The sequence below is a fragment of the Halichoerus grypus genome, chromosome 13, assembly GCF_964656455.1.
Source record: "Halichoerus grypus chromosome 13, mHalGry1.hap1.1, whole genome shotgun sequence".
Lineage (NCBI taxonomy): Eukaryota > Metazoa > Chordata > Mammalia > Carnivora > Phocidae > Halichoerus > Halichoerus grypus.
Window position 1 is genome coordinate 85,132,111 of NC_135724.1, and position 7,286 is coordinate 85,139,396.

The window sequence follows — 7,286 nt, forward strand, 5'->3', positions numbered from 1 at the left end:
TGGCAGCCCGAGTTGACTAATACACTGAGTCAGATGGTGATTCTATATTTAGCATTTTGAGGAACTGCCAAACCATTTTCCAGAGCAGCGGCATGATTTTACCTTCTCACTGCTGCACGAGGGTTCCATTTTCTCCACATCCTCTCCAACACTTGTTATTATCTGTCTTTTTAAGCCATAGCCATCCTTGGGCCAGGTGGGGGGTAGTATCTCAGAGTGTTGATTCGCATTTTCCTAATGAAGAATGATATGCTTCTAAGCCCTTTGTATGTCTATTCGGAGAACTGTCAGTCAGATCCCTTGCCTAGTTTTTAATGCATTATTTGCCTTTTTATTACTGAGTTGTAGGAGTTTTGTATGGATGCTAAATACAAGTCCCTTATCAGATAAAAGATTTGCAAAACTTTTCTCCGCAGGGGAGTTTGGGGCAGAGTGAAACATGATCTGATTTAATATTTTGACAGGGTCCCTTTGTTTTGATTGGACAGGAAGGCAGTTTGAAAGGGTAGGTTGAAGGTAGGAGGTGGACATTGAGCTTTGGGAACCATGGGGAGCCACGGATGGTGTTTGAGCTGGGGAGTGAAGGCAGTGAGGAAGGCAGAGGTTTGGGGGAGATTAGCCAGGAGTTAGTAAGTGGTCACAGTCCTGATGTGGGAAGCAGGCTGAGACTTCCTGGCCTTGGAAAAACAGAAAGGAGGCCAGTGAAGGAGGAGAGAAGATGGCATGAGATCACGGGATGGTCCTTGATTTGCCCCAAAATAACTTTCTAAAACTTCCAGGGTGCCCTTTCCCTACTCTGCCTACCCTTGGTGAGTTGGACTTGAGGAGGCACTCCAGCTGTCTTCCCATCCTTGGAAAGGAAGGAATCACTCCGTTGGCACAGCTATCTGTCATCACTACCATGTGTTAATCATAACCTGTGAACACTTTCTGTTACCGAATCCTCACAGCTACCCGAGAAGTCCCCACTATTCCTATTCCTATTTTACAGATGCAGAAACTGAGACTCTGGCGGGTAAAATGACTTGCCCAGGTTACGCCACTAGGAAATATCAGAACAGAGATTTAAATTCAGCTCCGGTGCACAGTGGACGCTGCCCACCGTGCCCACCACCAGTGGGCCCCCTCCACTGATTCCCCACCTTTTCCGTTGGATACCATTTCCTGCCTCCCTCCAAATGGTGGTGCAAGGGCCCTGGCTAGAGACAGATAGGGCCCTGTGTCCCCACTCCAACCCTCATTCGCTGGGGGGGGGGGGGGGTGTCCTTGTCTAAAGTGACGTCACCATTCTTTGCCTCGGTTTGGCCATCTCTAAAAAAGACCCAAGAACCGGACCTACCTCATAGGGCTACCAGGGTTAAATAAGAGCTGGAAGTTAGTGGCACTCATCACTGTTACTCCCCGGCGCTGGTGCTTTCTAAGTACACTGTACTTGTCTAAAGCTGCTCCACTGAGAGTTCTGTGGGGCACTTCCCCCTGGCATTTGGTCCAGGTGCCCACTGTGGACTGACCAACTGAAAGCAAGGGCAATAGCCCTTGCATTGGCCACACAGTGTGCGGTCCTGGTTAGGAACATGGAGTTGGGGATTCAGACAGACTTGGGTTCAAATCCCAGCTCTGTCATTTGCTGGCTGTGTGATCTTGAGAAAGTGACCTCACCTCTCTGAGGCCAAGTGAAAAGGGGACAATAGTCATTTACACCAACCATATAGGCTTCTCCAGAGGTTTGTGTGTCGTCCTGGGCACTACGGAAGCCTGGAAGTAATGGGACCCTATCCCGTCCTGCCTCCTAATGCCACCCCCTTGTGCTCCCCAGACCTCATGTCTCAGGATCCCGGCCTGTCCCCCACACCCCGGCCCCTATCCAGGTCCTACCCTCATCACAACCAGTTTTGAGGTCCCCACCATCCAAGGCAGTCATCCATGCCAAGAAAACAGGGCTCTCCAGGCAGAGAGGACACCGGTCAGGCTCAGTGATGACCCAGTCAGTGTTAGGCAGGCCTTCTGGTGGGACAGCGCTGTCCCAGTACATGGCTTATGATCCTCCCCGTGGATCATGTGACACCCTATGGCCACTGCCAGTCACCTTGGGCGTGCTGCATGTGACCACGGAGCAATTCCGTGTTCCTGTAGACTGGACCCCAAAGGTGGAGACTCAGCATCCCAGAGGAGAGGTAACTTCCCCCAGGGACAAACGCAAGTGAGTAGGGTACCTGAGTCTGGCTGATCCAAGATGTACTTCTTATCCAGGCCACATCGGGGGTCCCAAAATGAGCAGTGATCTCACGCACAGAGTCTCACCAAAACGGATTGAGCAAGGCCATTTTGTACTGGCAACCCTGGCAAGAGCCCCATAGAAAAATATTCAAAAGACGTGAGCCAGCAGTTCATGAAAAGAAAATGCAAGTAGCGAGTAGCCTCTGAAAATTTGCCGGCCTTGCCCTCAGGGAAAAAATACAAATTAAAGCAGTGATGAGAAGGCAATTTTTTTTTTCCCATTGAGTTGGCAAGAGTTAACAAAATTGTCAAAAATCCGTGCTGGTGAGCATGCAGGGAATGAATATTCCCTGATCTGACATTGCTGATTGGGGTGTGGACTGCTACAGCGTCTTAGGGAAGTATCTGCTGGAGTCTCTTGACATTTAAAATACGCATGCCTGTTGTTCTGCCTTCTGCTTTTGGGATTCTGTCCGAAAGAAATAAAAGCAGCTGCATCAGAGGAAATGTCTACAAGGATTTTATGAAGCATTGTTGATAGGGGGCAAAAACCCAGAAGCCTAGCAAGTGCCCCCCAATGCAGAAGTGTTGGCAAAGTTACAGTGCCTTTCATTGTCCAACAGAATATTAAGCAACTGTTATAAAAAATGACTTTAGACTTAAATGTCCTGGCATAAGGGACACCCATAAAATGTTGATTTTTTTTAAAATGCAAGTTACAAAATAACATCAATATTGCGAGTCTGTTTTTATTTTTTATTTTTTTAGATTATTTATTTATTTAGTTGACAGAGAGGGACACAGAGAGAGAGGGAACACAAGCAGGGGGAGTGGGAGAAGCAGGCTTCCTGCGGAGCACGGAGCCCAATTCAGGGCTCGATCCCAGGACCCTGGGATCATGACCTGAGCTGAAGGCAGACGCTTAACGACTGAACCACCCAGGTGCCGCATGAGTCTGTTTTTTATAAAAATTTAATGAAATCAAAGTTGGGATACCTATATGCATATATTTGCATACACCTGCTCTTAACTGGCTGTCTGGGGCAGGGCAGGGGCAGGGTAGGGGGGTGGTGGGTCCTTAGAAAGGGGTAGGAGGGCAGAATGAATTTCATCATTTATTGAATCGGCTTTCAGACTTCAACAGCCATTCTTTCTGCCCTTCCAATAACAAAAGAAACAAATGAATGATATCATGTGTAAAAACGCACACTGTGACCCTTTTCCCACCTGCTCCTTGCTCTGGCCCAAGCAATCCCACTTCCTGGTTCACGACCATGAAGGTCATGGTTATATGTCAACTTGGCTGGGCTATAGTCCTTGGTTGTTCCATCAAGCATTGAGCTAGTGGTTGCCGTGAAGGAATTTTATAGATGTGATTAAAGTCCATAATCAGTTGATTTCAAGCAAATGAGACTATCCTGGATCATCTAGGTAGTTCTGAACCAATCTGTCGAAAGGCTTTAAGAGCAGAACTGACGCTTCCCCAAAGAAGAAATTCTACTTGTGATGGCTCATGCCCAAGACTTTTCCCCCAGCCTGCCCTCTGGGTTTTGGATTTACCCAACCAGGCCCCACAGTCTTGTAAATCCCCTCTTTGCAATACACCTCTGAATCTCGACCTCCTCCTGGTTATTCTTCTGGTTGAATGCTGGCTGACACCACACCCTAGGAAAATTTGTTTGCACACGTACCAGGAGACGTGTAAAAAGATGTCATTCGTAGCAGCAACCCCGGGAACAGACCACATATAGCCATCAACAGAAAAATGTCCCATAAGCCCTGGCCCAGTCAGGCAATGATGATGACACGGAACTGAAAATGCATGAATTGAAGGTACATGGCACAACAGGGATGAAGGCCATGAACAGGATGGTATAGGAAAGAAGTTGCAGAAGAATATAAAAAATACTGTTCAAGTTCCATAGAGTTCAAAGACAGGCAGAACAAAAGAAGTCATTGCTTAGGAATACTTATATAGTGATAAATGTATATATGTACGTGTAATGTATATATAACATGCATTATAGCATAACATATTTATGTATACATAATATATAACAATATGTAACAACTTCCTGTGTTGTTATGCGTGTCAAATAAAATACATTAGAAATAAGACATATACATTCTCTATATATTTCATATATATATGAAACAAAAGAAAGTTTTATACATACGATGGAAGAATGATTTACACAATCATCAAGTTGATGGTGATTTCAGAGACTCCTAAGGTACCGATAAAGTTCTGTTTTTTAACCTGAATGGAGGGTATTTATGTGTTTATTTTATTATTTTAACTGTAAATAAATAACTATTTTTGCCCTATTTTGCATATAAAATATAGTCCACAATAACCCATCTCAGAAGGGCACCTGGGTGGCTCAGTCGGTTAAGCACCTGACTCTTGATTTCGGTGTCATGAGATCCAGCCCCGTGTCCAGCTCCGCACTGAGCATGGAGTCTGCTTCAGATTGTCTCTCTCTCTCTCTCTCTCTCCCTCTGCCCCTCCCCCACTCAACGTCTCTCTAAAAAATGAAAATAAATTTTAAACATTTTAAAAAATAAAGCAAGCAAGCAAATAAATTATAAGCCTCCATTGGAAGAGGAAGCCAAGTATATATGGAATATCTTGGTGGAGGTGAACCAGATGTTCCCCAGGAACAGGAAGGCCTTCTAGAACATGATGCTAGGGAGGCACCAGGCAGATAAAGCATGGAGCCAGGGTGCACTGTTCTCTGGCCTCAGCCTTTCTTCTCTCAGTTCAGAGTTCTCAGTTCTGCACACCACCTGTCATCTAAATTACTTCCATGAGGCAGTGCTAGAGCTGAGGTGAGGATGTTCTAGAAAAGCAGATTTTCTCTCTCTGACGAAGGAGGAGGCATAGGAAGAAGGGAAAGAAAAACAGACTGTGAAACGACCTCATGGCAACATTTCCCAGGAGATCCCAGAGATGTCTACCCGATCCACTGTCGCCGGACCATTAGGGGGCTTCTAACTGTCACACAACTTTAGAGATCGCTGTCCTGAACACTTGTGCGGACAGCATGGCTCGCATCTTCTCTTCTTCACTCAGAAACACTCCAGAGCAAAGGCACCTGTGTTTTTGCAGCTCTTAAGATGGACAGCTATCAATTGCCAACTCACTTTCTAGAAGGATTATTCCAATGGCGACTCCCCCTGGCAATGCCAATGAAGACGCTTCTCTGGTAACTGAGCTCCTGTAATAGGTAGTGAGCGCCGCGTCCCTGGGGGGGGGTTAAGTAGGTGCGATGTGACTATTTGCTCACTCCCAGGGCTGCTAGGATCCAGAAGGAACTTGGACTGGTTTCAGGTAAGACTTGGGCATCCTGAAGGAACTTTCCAAGTCTCTGGGCCTTTGGCTAAGGCTGAAATTTCTGGTTCCCTGGTTCCTCTTTGACGTACCCCTTCAAGCCTTCCACTTCTGCTCACGTTCCCGAGGTACTTGCGTTATTCCTGGGACTGCCGCCATGCCCTGAGCAAGCTGAACACGGGTGCTGGGTGTGGGGCAGAGCTGGCCTTCCCTTTGAGTGATGCAGGACGCTTGGCCCAGGGTGGTAAAGGGGACTCACTTGAAGTCACACAGATTTAGGTGCAAATCCCATCTCTGCCGCTTCCCAGTGGGTGCCTTGGGGCCGGGTCACTTTATCTCCTGAACCTCAGTTTCCCTGCTCTGCGAAATGGGGATCACCGTAGCCCTCACCCCACGGGGCTGTTAGATGGGACAAGCATGTAAACACTCGCTACAAATGTAAGTCTTCAATAAACAGTCCTTATTGATTTTTATTCTTTTGGGGTTTGTTCATAAGATGCTGAGGACAAGACCAGCCCACGTGTGATGCTGTACGCAGCTGTCCACCCAATGGGATTTGAGGGTCCTTTCTCCTCCTACCTCCAAAATATAACTCCCCTCTGCTGCTATGCCTGCCACCTAAATACGCACCATTAGTGACCTCTGTGGAGTAAGGCAGGGCGGCAGATCGTACTTTCCAGATATAGTCACATCGAGAGCTCACACATCACCCACTCTTCCTCTGACATGACTTGGACGTATCTCCCCCTGAGAGGTGGGGTCTGTTTCCTCTCCTTGACTCTGGGTGGGCCTATGCCCATGGTGTGACACAGTGTCACTTCCACAACCAAGTCATAAAAGGCAATGCGGCCACTGCCCGGTCCCCTGGAACCTTCACACGCATAGTCAGAGCTGCCTCCATCCCTGGCTATGCCATCTGGGGAGTCCGGCTGCCTGAGGCCGCCATGCTCTGCGGAAGCCCAGGGATAACTCATGCAGAGAAACCCCATGCAGAGGCCCCGAGACCCCATCTAGAAAGAGGAACATCCAGGCAGCCCCTGGCTGCCCCAGCCCAGCCACCGCTGAACCGCAAGCGCGTAAGAGACCCGCTCCAGGACCACCCAGCTGAGCCCTTCCCGAATTCTTGACCGGCAGAAACCCCGATATATAATAAAATGTGGTTGTTTTGAGGATGACAGCTCTAGATACCTGATACAAGCACGAAATCCTTCATTCACAACCAACATTTCCATCTATGGTGTGTCAGACCATGTGTCAGGTCCTTCTACCCTCGGCAATAATAATAATGGTGATAATAATACCAGCAGCTTCCGTGTATCCAGCTTTTGCAAGAACTGGGCAGTGGGCTATGGGGTTTACATGTATGATCTCAGTGCATCCCGACTACAGTCCTGTGAGTGCCCTGCAGGTGCTCTTCTTAACCCCATTCCCCAGATGAGGACACTGAGGCTCAGAAAGATTGAATGAATTTTCCAAGGTCAAGTTAACCAGTAGGTGGCAGAGTTAGGATCTGAACCTGGATCGGGTGACTTCTGAGGTCCTCCTATGACGAGTCTGTGATGTCAGAATGGCCTTTCCCAGACTGGGAAATTGGCCCTAACCCAGAACACTGTCCACCAGAGCGAGAGCAAACCAGGGGGGCTGTGTCTCAGGCCCCGTTTGTCTCCCCTCTCTGTCCCCCATGCTTCTTTTCCTGCCTTGGCTCTTTCCTGGGATCTCCGAACACAGGTTCTTC